The 18,455-nt window shown below is 36.0% G+C and overlaps 1 protein-coding gene across 4 annotated transcripts in view; it reads right to left on the reverse strand.

Annotated features, from left to right (window-relative positions):
* Positions 1-18,455, reverse strand: part of Src64B (Tyrosine-protein kinase Src64B) — a 371,393-nt gene that overhangs the window by 115,730 nt on the left and 237,208 nt on the right. For all 4 annotated transcript variants that reach the window (XM_081745057.1, XM_081745060.1, XM_081745058.1 and 1 more), the window contains one exon: positions 18,005-18,294. The gene's annotated coding sequence lies outside the window, so the exon portion shown is untranslated. The remainder of the gene's footprint in view (positions 1-18,004; positions 18,295-18,455) is intronic.

Below are 18,455 nucleotides of genomic sequence, written 5' to 3' on the forward strand. Positions count from 1 at the left end.
GGTGGTTGGTGTAAAGGGAGATAGGCGACAATAGATGGCAGCACTGTTCTCCTACACAAGTAACGTATTTTTATATTTTATCTCCTGCTTCCACAAATTTAATGCTAGAGAGTTTAAACTTTCTGAAAAGAAAGTTAAAACCTATTCTAAGGGAACAATCCGTGTCAATTTTGGATATTGTGACGTTAGAGTATTCCTCGGACTAGAAGCAGGCAAAGACAAGGTTGAAATCCGGTTAAATAAAGACGAAGTTTACATATAGATATAGTAAAAGGATCCGGGTTTGGTTCAATGAGTTCAGAAAAACATATACGGAAACGTTATATTCTTTATATCCTAATTACATTGGCGACATTTTTTTCGGGGCAAAAATGTGACCGAATGGGATACTGGAAAATATTGTTGGAGAACTCTAAGCTGGAAAACAATGTTGGATCCAGCAACAATTTATGCTGGTCTTGCTGTAAATTATGCTATTAATTTGACGAAAATTAATGGTCCAGCAATCAAATTCCAGCACAACTTTTCTTTTAATTTGGAGCGGAGGGGATACAAGTTCGGATACCATGAACTCTAGGTTCTGTCTCCTTAGGATGTTATGAACATTCATCCCATGGAAAGCAATGACAAATCACCATGGATTCACCTTGCTAATGGACTTTTAGGTCACATACCTGCCTTCGGACAGAATATCACATCATTCATTAACAGCCATAGAATAACATTGCAAAATTTTGACCCAGAATATATGCGAGACCATGCGAGAAAGTCTCGCGCGAGACGAGACTCAAAATTTTATGCGAGACGCGAGACGAGACTTCACATTTGCGAGACGAGACGAGACCAACATTTGAGGCTGCGAGATGAGACGAGACTTTTCCATTTCTCGTCTCGTTTCGCGTGCATCCCTACTCAGTATCTAGAGTTTAATTCATGTTGCATTTTACGGTAGTTACACCTACATAAAAATACTTCAGACTTAAATAGACGTAAGATACATTACAAATGACTATTTGAAAAAAAATTCAGAAGCAATTTTTTTCTAAAAAAACGTACATTTCTGAAAAATTATCAACTTTTTTCTATTTACAACACTAGGCTCAAATATTAATGCTTGCCCCCCCCCCAGAAAAAATTAAGTTACTGTGCCGGTAATAACGCAAGCGAAACAGACAAGGGAATGCGTATCCAAAGAACTTTAGTGTCTAATACTATGTTGGATTTCGAATGAGTAGGAACAAAGATACAAGGGACTGAAATTTCGACTTTTTTCCAAAAGCCTTTATTTTGAAGAAATGCTTAGGTAACTGCTTCATCCAACTGCACAGACTACTTTCAATAGATGTGAAGATCTTAATACAGTTTACTGCAATTTGATATCTCAAACTGTTCTGGAGATATGGTAGATACGGGTATAGTTTGAAACACTGGCTAAATTAGGTAATACCAAGAACTTATTTTAATTATTCTTCCAAAAAAGTATTGTTGTACTGTTATAGAAGCGAAGTAAATCAAAGACAGTTTGAAAAAGTTCCCACAATCTCGCTATTTGAAGTAACGTCATATATAACCATTTTATCCTATCTCCGCAATATCAAACTGCTGTAAACATCATTATCTTTATGTCTATTGAAAAAGCACTTATACAATTGGGTGTAATACTTATCCAACACTTTTTCGAATAAAATACTTTAGAAAATAAAATTTTTAATTCCTTGTAACTTTCTTTTTATTTGTTCGAAATATGTAATATGATGACCATAGTATTCAACGCTACGGTATTTTGGATGTTTTTCTATGTTTATAATATTCTAGTGCAGTGGTTCTCAAACTTATTACTGCGACCCACATTAAATAATAAAAAGTATTTTGTGGCCCACCTACTTTTATTCAAATACACATTGACGTTCTTTCTCAATAACTGTATCATACGAAATTGTACGCATGCGCAAAGTGAGTTATAGTGTTTCCATAGAATGGTAACACAGAGCTAACACTATTCCCGACGCAATGTTCTACCCCATGACAGATTTTGACTTACCCACTCTTTTTTCATCGTAATCTAGCATATCTACTGATCATACAACAGGGCAGAGCTCAAGAGTAACCACTTACTCTATACCTCATTAACAACCGGTTCCATTTTTATTTTCTGAATAGTGCTTTACAAGATGTTTTTGCATCAAAATAAAATTTTCATAATTAAAAGGGAAATCTCGTGACCCACAAAAACAGATCGCGACCCACACTTGGAAACCCTGTTCTAGCGTACTTAGGGCTGCGGTGGCTCAAACTTAGAGCGTTCACATCAGGTGCGTGGAGTCCTTAGTTCGATCCTAGTTTGCATCAAATGGATTTTGTTGTGGATAAACACCGTGTGTGTGGGTTTTTTTGGGGTTCTTTCGTTTCCTGCTACTTTCTTCATTTCACCCATTTCTCATCATCACTGTCTCCTTTAGCCCACACGGTATAAGCGTGGGACGTAAAACTTCCAAGATTTCATTTTCTAGCGTCCTTAGTTTACAATACTGCAGAAGTGTGGTATTGTAAGTTTTCGTTTTACATACAGATTTAAAATGTGTAATAATCTGATGTGGTACCATTAAAAAACTATAACCTTATGTTGGAAATGAAATATTTCAGTTTTACGACCCACAATAATGACGTGTAGGTTAACGGAGACAGTCTGTGATCTATTGACTAATGAGTCTTATCTTTGGTGATACTTTTAATAGATATTAAAGTTTAAGAGTTATTGTTAAGTTTAATCTATATCTTATTAACTACGTATTGTCTTGCTACTCTCGTAATGAAGAGTTTAAGAGTGTATTTCAGTATCAGTCTCATCTCACCCCAAGAAGATAGCATAATTCTCTTTCGGCATCAACTTTTATTTATTTATTTATTTATTTTACAAATTTACTGTTGTTTTTTCCCCTCGAAAACTAAGCATGAGGGCTTACACTCACTATATTATTTTTTCAGCTCAATAAGATCTATATATTGGTATATGTCTCATCTTTAGACAATCTGTTTTGTAGAATTTTACGTTGATTACGCCGTATACTGGTCCTCACTCCGAGAACTTCGTGGACAGAATTCTGCTAACAGCGAGTATTCCTAGAACAGCGTACTACGTCTCGGATAAAATTCCGAGGTAGTGGTTCAAATCTCATTTTGAATAGTACGTTCCTCTTATACAGGGTGGTCCAAAAGTAGGTATACACCCCTGCATTGAACAATTATAACATTCTAGTTTATGGGTTTATTTGGTTTGACTTTCCGAGCTTAAGATGTAAGTAAAAATACACTAAGAACAATAATAAAGATACTAAGTCTACCTGATGGATTACAATAAGAAATGCAATAAGCTGATCAGTACGGTACTGTATACCTACTTTTGGGTCACCCTGTATAGCTCAAATACAGAAAAATTAGTCTTAACAAATTGAAAGTGAAGCTCATTGGAATTTACCACAAACGTGATCATAATGCAGCACAATGTTCTTAGCTCAGTGAGAGATTGATGTGCAGAATCCATGACATTTCAGAACGCGGCACAGCGGCAGAAAGCATCCAGTGCTAATTTTCTCTCGCTACCAACTCAATGACGAAGGTTAAAACGCCGCTCATTAATGCAGGGAGTGGAATTCCCACCAACAGGTAATGAACCAGAGAGCGGAAGACGACACAGTGGAGGGTCTCTTCCTAGTAATGAGAATTGTCAGTCAACAGAGGATTACAAGCATCAAACACTACATCAACAGCAGGAATAAACTTTTCATAATAAAACTGTATACCTTATAGCTACAAAATTTTGTTCTTATACTTTGAATTGTGGTCTTTACAATCATCTTTAATAAACGTAATACAATTCATATTCTGAACTTACGATCAGTGTCGCCAGCAATTCACCTTTAAGGGGAGGAGGTTGGATACAGGTGGACCTCGGTTAACCCATTAATGCATAAGGTTTATTATTGTTGCTTTTCTAATTCTTGTCGTTAGGCTAATTTCGGATCCGAGAACCTCAAATAATATTTCACTGAAAACTAATTTTAGCAACCAATTCTAAGTGCTTGCTACACACTTTTTTATCCGTATCCGTACACTCTTATGCTAACGTGTAGATGGCCAGCCCGCATTTCAAACAGTAACTTCATTCACTTATGTTGCGGGTCCAGGTAAATGGTAACGTATTTTTATTTAACATGGGGCGCATAAAGAGTGTACAGCCCAAACGGCTCGTCCGATTTGAAAAATTCCTTCACCTTAGATTGGAAACAACATACTTGGAGACTGTTTTCCCTCTTACATTTCGCTGTAACTCTGATAATGACAGAGTTGGCCTGTCAGGGGACTTTTGAAACACTATAAGTGGCGGATCCAAGGGGAGCTATAGCCCCCCTTGACGCTTAGGTATACACTGGATAAAATGGGCTCCAATCCTATTTTACACGATAAAACGGCAAAATATGGTTTAGCCCCTCCCTTGATCCTGGATCCGCCACTGTATTATATAATTTAATTAATAATTAAATATATATAATTTAATTAATCCACGGCCATTTTAATTAATCCACGGAAATATCTGAAAAATGATAAAACATAGAAGAAATGTTTCAAGTACACATTATATATTGCTAAGGGGGAAACCCAATTCCGCCAAAAGTACCCCTCCCGCCCCCCTAAATGGGGGTAACGGGGGGTAACTTTGAAATGTCAAATGGGAACATGGGTCGAGTAATACCTCGTTCGAAAGGTCTTGGAAAACTAAGTAACGCTGTCCAAAAGATGTTCCATATTGTGCACCAGTTTCAAAATGGCCGCCATAATATGGTTCGGAAACTCCAGTACCCGTAGTGGGAAAACCATGGAATGTAAATGAATGGAACAAAATTGAAATACGTAAATATCATAGGGCATATCGAACGGTGTGGTCCCTGTGATCCCAGTGGCCTCCCTAAAGGGGTCTTGGGGGCTAACTTCAAAATTTCAAATAGCAACATGAGTCGAGTGGTACCTCGTTCGATAAATCTTGCAAAATCTAACATATTACAGGAGAAAACGATTGATGTGAAATGGCAGTGTTCTCAAAAGGCCGCCGAAACATAGTATCCGTGTCAGAGAAAAGGTTTAGTACCCGTAGTATGAAAGCGATTGGAGATAAATCAACAAAAGAAAAACTGGAGTAGCTAACTGAAGTAAGGCACATCGAGAGGTGTTGTCGGGGTGACTCCAAGGGCCAACTCAAAGGTATCCGGGGCCAACTTGAAAATTTCAAATAGCAGCTTGAAGCGAGTAACATCACGTTACATAGACAAATTAATATCAAACAGCTTCTGTAAGAAAATTTTCGACATGAGACACCATTTTCAAAATGATCGCAAAGACATGGTGACTGTGTCTAAGAAAACGTCTAGTGCCCATAGTATGAATACGGTTAGACATAAATGAAAATAACGAAAATTAAATAGGAAAACCACGGAGGCGTTCCAAGGCTCGAGAATAATACAACAGAGATAAAAATATTAGAGTAAAATTCCCATAATGTATAAAGAGAAATCCAAGTCCTGCAAAATAATCTCTCCCTGCGCTCTGTATGTGAGTGGGGTGGAAAGTAAAGTGAAAGTTCAAACGAGAACTCTACTTCAATTCGTAAATTAAGGCTAACTTTACAAATAGGTATGGTGTGGTTGAAACATTTGTTTGTACGGATGACGCTGTAGTGACTAAAAAAATAGACACTTTTATACAATGAGTGCTGGTTATTCAGAAAGCATTTCGGGGATATACGTACACACCGTTTCGTCCCTCAAGCTCACAATATGACATGAATACTAATAGTTAATAGTGATGAGCAAATGCAAGACCAAGACCAAGACCGGGGTGGTCTTGGTCTTGGTCTTGATCTTGCACACCCAGTCTTGGTCTTGGTCTTGCACTGGAAACTTCGGTCTTGGTCTTGGTCTTGCACACCCAGTCTTGGTCTTGGTCTTGCACACCCAGTCTTGGTCTTGCTTGCAAGAGTCTTGCAAATCTTGTTTTTAAAAAATCTTATGCTTTTCATAGGTAAATTTTACTCTGGATATAAGGGATAATAAATTCTACAATGCTCCAATAGTAACGGAAATACAATATATGTTTCTAAATGTAACATAGTTTATCTTCGTGTAAGTATGATAATAGTGTACAACATAACATTAAGTGATTACCTTTAATTTTTTATTGGGTGCCCACGCTTCGCTACTTATAAGATAAATCACGACGTTTCGTAATCTTTTTATATTTTTAACAGATCCAACACTCCACAGGTTCCGAAACTGGGGAGTCTACCCCTGAGAGGAATGAAAGAAAATCAAAACGGTACAGATAATTGAAATACCATGAAATGCAAAATTATTTTTACACTCTAAAGGCGTCAGATTTTTCTTTTCAACCACATTAGCTAATCTTTGTGTGAAACAAACTTATAATTAAATATTGAGATTTGGTTTTACTGATTCCAATGAGGCAGAAACATGGACATTACGCAAAAGCGATGGAAAAAATTATAGACTTTCGAAACCTGGGCATGGAGAAAAATGGAGAGAATTAGCTTTGTTGAATGGAAAACGAATGAGAAGGTGTTAGAAATATTAGCAGTAGGAGAAAAAAGAAGAATTTTAGATATTGACAAGAGGAGAAAGAAGAACTGGTTGGGATATTGGCTGTGGAGGACGTGCTAGAGGGTATGGTGAAAGGAAAGAGAGAAAGGGAGCAAAGGAAATTGTAGTTGAAGGAAAATATTAAGAAAATTGCTACATTAAGACGAAGAGACTAGCTGAGGACCACCGTACATCGAGGTTTCTCAGTTGCAGCAAGCAACCAGCCAATAATGGCAGAATAGCTTTGATGATTATTATGATTATATGTTTTGCATATCGACAAAAAAGAGAAAAAATAAAATAATTATTATAATCAAAACTTAATATTTTAGAATAATTTGAGTGAAAACTAAAAACGACTCATCTGTTTGTCTGTCTTTTCTATAAACTCAATTTGTATAAATACTTTTGACCTATATTAGAAATACAAAATAACGACATCAAACTACAAGTTATTTAAAATAACTGTATAAAATCAGTCTCACTTGTGAATATGGATTACTAGCATCAATTACCCACTTCGTTGGGTTAAATTTAATAATAATAATAATAATAATAATAATAATAATAATAATATGTTTCGTTAATCAGTCACTTTTCATTATTACTAAGCGCTTTCTGATATCGGTCATTTTCGATTATTTTTATATTTCTCTCCCCTTCTTCTCCCCAAGTTGCGGGGTTGAATTTGGGTTTAAACGATATCAGAAACTTCACTGTTCATCTTAGAGACACCGAAAACTATGGATTCGGCACTAATATCGGTCGTTTTCAATAAATTTATATATCTTCTCCTCCCCCATGTTGCAAGGCACGGCATCAGACGTGTCACTGTTCATCTCAATGACCTCGAAAACCATGAATTTGACATTGATAATAATGGTCATTTTCAATATTTTTTATATATATCCTTCTTCCCCTTCCCAAGTTGCGGTGCTGAATTTGCATTTAAACGGGATCGGAAGTATCACTGTTCACTTTCGTGACCCCAAAAACTATGAATTCGACACTAATATTAATTTTCGACCATTTTTAGATATGTCTTCTCCCACCGCCAAGCTACGGGGCTAAATTTGGATTTAAACATTATCGGAAGTGTCATTGTTTATCGCAGCGACCCCCAAAACTATAGACTCCACTCTAATATCGGTCATTTTCGATCATTTTTAAATATCTCTCCTCTCCCCGGCCCCTAAGCTCCATCGTCAAAGTGATATGACAGAAACCATCTCAGGTCCGAACTTAATCTATGTTGAAAATGTGATCGAGTTCGGTTGGGTGGTTCAAGAGTTATTAAGTTTTATTTATTTTTGTACACTTCCTCTCCCCTCCTCCTACCCTTAGTTCTACTATCAAAGTGATATGATGCAAAACACCCCAAGTCCGAACCTCATCTATGTTGAAAATTTCATTAAGATCGATTGGCTGGTTCAAGAGTGATGAAGTCACAAAGACAGTCACTTATACTTTTTTTTTTTTTTTTTTACATATATCTCCCTCCTCCCCATCCCCTATGTTGCACCGTCAAAGTAAAAGGATAAAAGTCGTGAAAGGCCTGAGCTTCATCTATGTTGAAAATTTGAACGAGATCGGTCGGGTGTTTCAAGAGTTATTAAGTTTTATTTATTTTTATATATACCTCCCCTCCTCCTCCCCTAGGTTCTACCATCAAAATGAAACTATAAAAAACTTTTCAGTTCCGCATCTCATACATGTTAAACATTTGATTAAGATCGGTCTGGTGGTTCAAGAATTATTGTCAGAAACTTAGTCACTTTTATTTTTATTTATTTTGATTTTTGTATACCTCCCCTCCTCCTCCTCCCATGCATTGCTCCTTCAAAGTGAACTGAAAAATAACATTCCAGGCCCAAACCTGATCTATATTGAAAATTTGATCGATCTCGAGCTGGTGGTTCAAGAGATTAGGAGTCACAAACATAGTCACTTTCAATTTTATAATATAGATTTACTGTTGTAGTGTAATGTTATATCGCTCAATCCCCGATGTGCCGTATACCTAAGGAGGCTAAAAGTTATATGAATAAACAATTATTCAACGTATAAGCATCCGCCCATGAAATCAAACTTGCGGTCACATGCACTAAGTTTTTGTCAATGTCATGAAAATGTTATTTCGATATTAATTTTATGAGCACACATTAAAAATTTACAACGGATGCTTGAGTCTCATAACCAAGGCCATACCCATGTAGTCGACACCTATGGTGTACGGAATTACTGATGTTCAATACTACAATTCTCTTCAGTTTTGGAAGAAGAACACCACTAATATGCTTTGAAATGAAATGAAGTATCTAGTTTAACGTTGCACAGTAATGCACCAACGCTAAGGGAGACGGTGATGATGAAAAACGACTGAAATGGTGGAATGAAGAAAGTAGGAGGAAACGGAAAATACCTAAGAAAACCCACGCACACGATGTTTGTGCACCAAAATAGCTTACATGACGCAAGATGACACATGTATGGCTTGAAAACGAGCAATATCTACAGAAAACGCGAACAACCAATTCAGGAAACGATATACTCTAGCTATATGCTACAGGGGCAGATCGACTCACACGGATTGCATAACACTACTGGGAACACATTCACTCCAGTGTCATTTTTACTGAAGTCAAAAAATTCAAGTAAAAGATGTAATGAATTTTCTCCTTTTTTACATTGTATAAAAAAATTCAAGTAGTACCAGTACTTGTGCAACACTCTTGCGCAAGAGTCTTGGTCTTGGTCTTGCAAGTATGGTCTTGGTCTTGTTCTTGCACCCCTTGGTCTTGGTCTTGGTCTTGCACCGCTATTCCTGGTCTTGGTCTTGGTCTTGGTCTTGGTCTTGCATGCAAGACTCTTGCAAAAACTGCAAGACCAAGACTCTTGCGCTCATCACTAATAGTTAATCAAAATGTAACTGTGACCATCCGCGTTAATTTAGTGCACCAATTCTCTATGCATAAAGTCTGCCTTCCAAACAGCATTGGGTAGGTCAAGCGTACGCCCGAACCGTTGTCCGGTCGGACATTGAAATTTTGAAGTTAGCCCACAAGACCCCTTCAGGGAGGCCACTGGGATCACAGGGATTACATCATTCGATATGCCCTATGATATTTACGTATTTCAATTTTGTTCCATTCATTTACCTTCCATGGTTTTCATACTACGGGTACTGGAGTTTCCGAACCATATCATGGCGGCCATTTTGAAACTGGTGCACAATATGGAACATCTTTTGGTACAGCGTTACTTAGTTTTCAAAGACCTTTCGAACGAGGTATTACTCGACCCATGTTCCCATTTGACATTTCAAAGTTACCCCCCGTTACCCCCATTTAGGGGGGGGGCGGAGAGGGGTACTTTTGGCGGAATTGGTTTTCCCCTTAGCAATATATAACGTGTATTTCAAAAATTTCTTCTATGTTTTATCATTTTTCAGATATTTCTGTGGATTAATTAAAATGGCCCACCCTGTATATATATATATATATATATATATATATATATATATATATATATATATATATATATATATATACATACACTGACGGTCAAAAGTTTCCGGACAGACCAAAAGAACAGGGAAATATTAAGTTTAGCTTGTAATACGATGCAATTTTGAACAAGATACTTGGTAGTTTAGGAACACAGTGATAGTTTTAACATCAGAATAACATAATAACGTTATCCAACAAAGGAAATTGGCAAATTCTTTAAATGTTCTTCTCGTCAAAGAAACCGCCCTTCGCCGCTATCACTCATTTCACCAATCGGGGCATGTGGCTCAAGTTTTTGAAGATTTTCATCTGAATTATTATTCCAGGCGTTCTGCAGAATATCAAAACACATCATCAGCAGATGTTGGACAGTCTTTTCGTACACTTCTGCCAGGCTCTTACCAGAGAAGTTCGACGGGGTCAGGATCTGGAGACTGAGGAGGCCATTTCATGACACAAATATCTCCTTTGGTTTGTTTCTTCTTAAAATAATTAGAACAAAGTTTGGACGTGTCCTTCGGATCAGTATCTTACAGAAAAGTGATTCTGTGACCAATCAAATCAAGTTCTGAGGGAATAGTATGGCTGTTTAAAATGGAATGATAACCATTTTTGTCCAATTTCCTTGTATTCTGTGAATCCAACCCACACCAGAATTTGCGAAACACCTTGAAAGTATTACAGAATCTCCTCCGTGTTTAATAATTGGGGTTGCACAGTTAGGACGCATCTTTTCTGGAACAGATCTTTGAACATAAACTCGATGTCGTTGCCTAAAAACTTGAAATGTTGACTACCCGTTCATAATACGCGTTTCTATTGCTTTGTTTTCCAATTTTTGTTCTTCAGGGTCCATTAGAGCCTCTATTACTTGTTTCCACTGAACTTGCGATGGTTTCTGCACAGCAACACTTACCCAGAGTGCAGCTACTCTCAAATATCGATTCACAGTAATAATTGAAATGTTTGTAGGGTGACTATGATTAAATTCTGATTCGAGTTCCGCTGCAGTAAGTTTCAAATTTCTTTTGCTAAACAATACAATAATATAATCTTTCGTACGTGACGTAATACGAAACCTTCCAGTTTGATTTTTGTCCACGTTCTTTCGACTTCGCAGAAAACGCTTGATGGAATCACCAAAAGTAGATGGGGTCTATTTCAGTTTGAAAGATATTTGACGAATAGAAAAGTCCATATTATGACGCGCAATGATTCTAACGTGTGCCTCGTCACTTAATATCTTACCTCTGTACGTGATTTCTAACAATAACGGCAACCAACCCTCAGAAGAGGAAAAACATCCACATAAACACGGTTGAAAACGTCACTTACTGTATCTTATAATATTGTTCACTAATAATGTAAACTCCTGACATTATTTAGGTCTGATAAGGCCTGTATATCAAGGAATTATATTCCAGTGTGACTCTAATAAGGATTAACTGCTAATGTTTAACCGTACTTCGATCAGGCAAAGTTATATCATGATTGTCATCACGTTATTTTAAATTAAAATAATCGCCGACTTTACAATAATTCAATAATCTTTCTTTTTTACTACCTGTAAACATGTTAGAAAAACGAAAAACGTCTATTATCCTCCTGAGACATTATTGAGACCTACACAAACAAAATATTTCAAATTGGTGGCTTACTCTATCGAGTATATATTGATTAGCTCATAAAAATGTAAGTTGAAGCGAGTGTCCGGAAACTTTTGACCGACAGTATATATATATATATATATATATATATATAAAGACCATGTTTTCTATAGTAATACAGTATTTACTACTAGCAGCGTTCACCCCGCTTCGCTGCGGTCACCCCGGAACGCAATAAACTTTGTTACTTAGATAATTTTTACTTTTTCGCTTTCAAGTGATATGATAAAAACCATAGAAGATTGCACTAAATGTTAACATTATATCGCCTGTCATTTATGTTAACCCGCCGAGTGACACGGTCATGCGGGTTGCATATAAATACGTTTATTTTTACCTATGATGAACTAACAAAGGATTTGTACGTTATGGACACTTGAATGGTCAATTATCTCAAGACACTGGTAATTAAAAATTAAAGTGATATGATAAAAACCATCTAGGGTCCAAATCCTAATAACCCCCCAAAAATGAAAGAAATTGGTTCAGCCGTATTAGCGTGATGAGGGAACAAAGGATTTGTGCGTTCTCTTTTATATATAAGATAACAGACATAATAAATGTGTTTCGTATTGGTTAGACAGATGGAAAGAATAATATATAGTTTCAGATAATGTATGTCCATTTGGTCTCGCGTAGCGTAATCGCTAACACCCTCACCTTTGGTGAGAACGGTCCCGCGATCGATTCCCGGGAGAGACACTCGGTCGAAAAAAGAGTAAAAGCCTTTCCAGGCCACATATCCTAAGTGAGGTTTTCTTGGGTTTTCTTCATTCACACCCGACAAATGTCAAGATAGTACCTAACATAATGGCCCCAGACCGCTTTCTTCCTTTTCCATTCCTTTCTTTCTCCCTACTTCCGTAGCTAGTTTGATCGCCGAAGGCGTCATCTCATATGTGACGGGCTAACACGGCCATATACATTTTCTAAATGACAACAGAGAACGTGTATGCATTTTCGATTCTACGTTTTGCGCCGAGAATCATCAATTTGAAGTGCAATATCAACAAAATGTGCAAATAAGGTCCATCACAAATTATTTTATGTAACTCATATACGAAATGCATCGCATCAACATTCTGATTCACCTGATCTATCTAACCCTTCTATGCCTTTTTTACAATTTCAAATTACAGGCTATTGTAAACTAATGTTCATTATCTACACAACTATCATCATTGAGAGTTTTCACTTCATGCTTTAATTAACATATTCCTTTCGAGCAGATTTAAGTTTTCGACTCATCCGATTTGTCACTATTCTTGCCTATGTGATTTCTATCAATCTGCATAAATACAAAATTCAAACACTTTTCTTCACTCCCTTTTTTTAAAGTGGCTAAAATTATACAGTCAAACTGAAACAAAAACTTAAAATCTGATACGAGCTGATATTCCATTTGCAAAATATGTACATTTGCCGTAGTTAGTTGGGTAAGTAAGAAAGTAAGTGTGTAATTAAAATCTGAACAAAACAAAACAGTTACTACAAATGATGATAATACGAAAGTTAATTGGAATACTCGAACACTTGAATATGTAGAACTGCGCGCAAAGAGCTCGCTGTACATGGCGTGGAATATATTGCACAAGTTACAGAATAAATAAGGTATTTATGTATGACTATCATAGTTTTAATACGCCAAAGCAACAGCCAAAAAATGATAAATCCGGACGCACAGTTTTATAAACAAAAATGTCTTACTCATGCAAACGACAATGAAACCTTATGGATCCAAATTAAATTATTCTTTTTCTCCTTCCATGACAGTACATACTATTACTAGTAGTAAACTAAAATTAGTTCTTCCGGTATCCTGAGATAATGAAATGCGAATAACTAAAATCTGATAAAGAGGCCAAATATTGAATAGATTTGTCAGCAGTAACGGGTTAAGTGAAAGTAGTCTATCCAGATTGTATAGAGTGTACTAAACAATTCAGTATCATTCGAGTAATACGTTAGAAAAAAAAAAAAACATTCCCTGTAATTCAAATTATAAATTCACTCCTTACATTAGTTAGTTGATTCTGAGGATAAAACTCGAAGAATATACATATGAATTTACTAAACAATTTTCAATTTAGTAATTTTCGTCTGTAGATCAGAGTGTAGAATATACGAGTGAGCATCAACAAGCATGTTTCTGCTCTCTGAACTGAATGAAACCTGCAGGATGTATTGCACGGTATCTTGATGATCTTATGTGTATGTTTTTGTCTTTATAGATAAACATCCTTGCAATAACGAAAGGTGTACAATAAGATTGGAAACTTGTGATGAGGTTCCTCCCTTTAAAGAGCAAAGGAGATATACGACGAATAGATTATTATTTATGATGAAGACTGTCCATCTTTTAGAACTGTGAAAATGTGGAAATACTAGAAATGTAGCCGAACTTCTATTTAGAAATTGTTTAAAAAGAAGATAAACAGTGTTATGCAGTGGATGGCAAAATGTTATATCATTCTGCGAAACCAAAGAATTGCCATCAACGGAATTAAGAGCTTAATTGGATATTAATTACGATTGAGTTTCCATATACTGTACAACCGTCAACTATAGTGCTATTTCCTCTTTCAGAGGCAAGAACGGCGGAATCGAGTGTTAAAGGGGGTTGCCACGTTAGAAGAACTTATAGCTGTCGTAAAAAATCTTGAAACCCTACCATATTTCACCATGTATACATAGTCTTGAAAGGGTCATAAAACATTGTTTCCATCTTGTAAGGAGTTAAACAGTGTGCAACTTTCTGGGGCGTCTTGCTTGCTACCTGCTATCGCCCTCCCGCTGACATAAAGGAAAAACCAGTTTCGCCGCTCCCGAAACAACGGGTTCTTTTGGACAGAGAGGGGGAGTGCAACAAAATACACGTTTTTAATGAGGAGGTTCACTGTCCACTAGAGTGCAGTACTGCATAGGTGGAAATACCTTTCTTGCTTTCAAGAGTTTTAATATGTACACAGTAAACAGAAAGATTGGGTTTCAAGGTTTTTTTTTTTTTTTTTTTTTTTTTTTTTTTTTTTTTTTTTTTAATGACAGCTACAAGTTGTTGTAAAGTAACAAGGCCTCTTTAGACATGTGTTGCTCCGACAAGGATGCAGTCGAAGAGGACGAGTTGGAGGATTTAGTGACATTTGTGATAACGTTTGGTTTACCAATATGAGCCAAAAAACAAAATGTAAATATTTTTCTTCCAGTCAAGGTTGGTAGCTGTAGGTACTTAATTCTTTATTGTAGTTTTTTGCAAAAAGAATCTATGTATTATTTTATTGATAAATCACATTGCTCGATATGAGCGGGAATGAGATACACCTGCGGTAGTATCTTTCCCAAAACATTATTGCTACAATGCTCTATTTTAAAGAGTTGTTATTTTGAATATGTAAAAAGCAGCTTTTACAACTGGCAACTCTGTGAAACAATTTGCAGTTTTCATTCCATCCTATAAATGCTAATACATACTAAACATCTACAAGAACTGCCGTAACAAAGTTGTTTTCTGTTCCTAGTGTTTATCAGCAATTTGAATTTTTTAAAAAAATAAGTTACTAAAATTCAACATTATGGTTTGTCATTGATCTGGATGAACAACGCCAAAGTTTACTAATATAATTAGTTCTCTACCGTTCTTGCTTTAAAAGATATAGACGATCAAATTCTCGGTTGCGACAGACACTCTGTATAACTTTACACTTTTCAGAACAGCCTTAGGAGGCAGCAGATTCCTCACCCCTGGTATAGTCCATGCAATGTGTAAATCCACTGAAATGTTCCATTCACTTTTTCTCAATCACTTGATTTTCTTCACTAATTGTCGTTAAGGACAAAGTATGATAGCATACAATCGAAGAAATCGAAGTTTAATGCCGTTCCTGTGTTCATTCGGCAAACTTAAGGAAACACCTAAAAGGTCATTTGCTTGTATAAGGGGTAAAAGTAACACATATTTTAAGTAATTGTAATGTTAACTTTTTCATGAGACAACAACAGTCAAATGTTACTTTTCAGTCTGAAGTAACGTAACGCAAAGAGTTCAAGAACTTACCCAAGAATGAACACACACACACACACACACACAAATAATTGCAATACCTATTCATAAGTATTTTGGCAATGAAAATATTTACTTAGTCTAAAACTGAATGTATTATCATGTATCAAGTTTAACCCATGAAGGTTAAGGAAGACAAATTCAAGCAAACGAGATGAGATAATTAGTTAAGTGAAAAAAATATTTAAAAAATGGAAAGTCTTCAATGTTCAAGACGTTCATATAATCATCTTAGATCAGGTATGGAAACAGATGAATACCCTACCACTGAGCCACTAAGTCCATCTTCAACTACTACTTGCAGCTACATATTTCAATCCCAAGTACTATTTCCCAAGCACTAACAATAAACAAAATCTCTTGTGTTAATCTGGAAATAAAGCCAAATTATGATCTCAAGGACCTTTTCGTGTCTTTAAAAGTGCTGGATTATAACTCACGCCTCGCTTAGCAAGAAGTAATCCATCACTGCGTCTGACGCTCGCAAACGTCACCCACGAGATGAGGTAAGAGAAAAAAATGTTTATGTAAGATTCAGAATACCTTTTGATACAGTCCAAAGATAAGATCGACATTTGGCCAGTTTTTAGTTTCAAGGCGGTATTTTTGTCATTTTTTTCTATTGGAGTGATTAATTAGTCTAAAGCGATAGGATAGCGAAGTACATTCACCAAACCCAGAAATCAGTCTTTCTGAAAGTAATCACGCATTATATGAATGAAACAATGTAAAAAGTTTTAGAGGCAATCCTGAATGTTGCAGAAAATATTCAATTGCAAATTCGAAGGCTACCTCCAAATTAGTCTGAAATATGACATATCTGCAAGGATACGCTTATTGATGTTATTGACGTTTTATTCATTACTAACTCTTGAAACTGAAATCTGACATTTTACGAAACCTTGTAACACTAAGAAATTGTTTCGATTCTGAAATGTTAACTTACGATCACCTACGTTAACTCGCGTAACTTAGTAAAGATGCTTAGAAAATGACACTCAAGGGAACTGTCTGATGTTGAGTCAAGAGACTAATTTCATGGTTCCTTACAGAAAGAAAAACATGTCCTACCAAATATTTGTCGAAGACATTTAATGAAAACCACAATATGTGAGAAGTACTGTACCTTTTCAGTTTAAAACTAAAGGAATGTGCTAATCAACAGTGTTGCATACAAAATAAGGTTTTTGTCTCGTCTCGTCTCCATTCTCGAGAAGCTTTTCTCGTCTCGAAGCATTTCTAAATTTATATACAGAACTTAAAAAGTAGATTTATGAACTATGGATAAAAGAGAAAAAAGTGTTGCAGAAACAAAAATGTGCTATTGTTATCCAGTGTTAAGCCAATCTAATAATGACGCATGAGATAATGTTTCTCTTTCTTCCCTCCTTGTCTTTCTAAAGAGGTCTTCTTCCCACAATTTCCTCACTAAATGGTTTACATTCATAGATTTGCCCATTCATAAAATACAAATGTAAAAGAAGATTAATTGGTATATCACTAATACTATCGCAGATTAAACACGTCTACAATTACAAATGTACACTACTTGGAAACAGACGAAAATCTCATCTAAGACACTAATTCTTTGTTAGGTGATATTTGTAAAGAATTGTTTAAATTTCAGTATCATTAGTTTATAGACGTTAACCATCGTTTGCAGATCGTACACAACATATTCAATTAATACTAACTGAAATGAAACACACAAGACGTAGCTACTAAATCGTTTGAGCAATATATATATATATATATATATATATATATATATACTGTATATAAAATCAGAATTCTTAGTTATGTTGCGACAATATATGTAAAATATCTCTAAGTGTACATACTAACATACTATCTTATGAACAGCACTTAAAATCTACATAATTATGATTACACCTCTACAATATACATCAGACAGAAGAGATATCGGACATGAATGAATTGAAAGAAAAATACAATGAAATTGAAAACAACCAGAGGGGAAGAGTGCTAGAAATATCTAATCTTAAACATTAACCATTTTTAAAATCACATACGGATATAAAATATACAAGCTCTGTACACGTGGTTAAGTACACGCGCACACAATAAATTGTAGGAAAGAAAGCAGGTGGCTTTTCAGCTTACCGTACGGTGCCTTGATGCCGATTCCTCGCGGTAAAGATTCACTATATACCAGCAGGTAAGTTAGTGGTTGCTACACAAGAGAGAAAAAAATATGTCGTGCGTAAATCCAGGTGCGAAGCCTCTTCTTTTATCGAAGTTATAGGGGAAATAGTGTTGCGCATGCTCTATCCCCCAAGAAATCTCTCCAAGTTGGCCCTCCACCTCTCAGAAAACCCGTTGCTGCGCCCAACGTAGTCTGCCAGCTGTCACACACTTCCATCTGAGGCAACGAAGGAAGAATTCCCTTTTGCCTGAAATTAAATCGATTATTTCTAATTAGAAAATTTTGGAATACTTAGAACTCATAAATAATAAATATGAAAATAATCTCAATCTCATAGTTTAGTAGTCGTGTAAGATCCTACTAACCAAAATGCTTTCAGATATGATACAGAAGCAGAATTTTGTAAGC

This window comes from Thermobia domestica, chromosome 18 (assembly GCF_964235325.1).
Source record: "Thermobia domestica chromosome 18, izTheDome1.hap1.1, whole genome shotgun sequence".
Lineage (NCBI taxonomy): Eukaryota > Metazoa > Arthropoda > Insecta > Zygentoma > Lepismatidae > Thermobia > Thermobia domestica.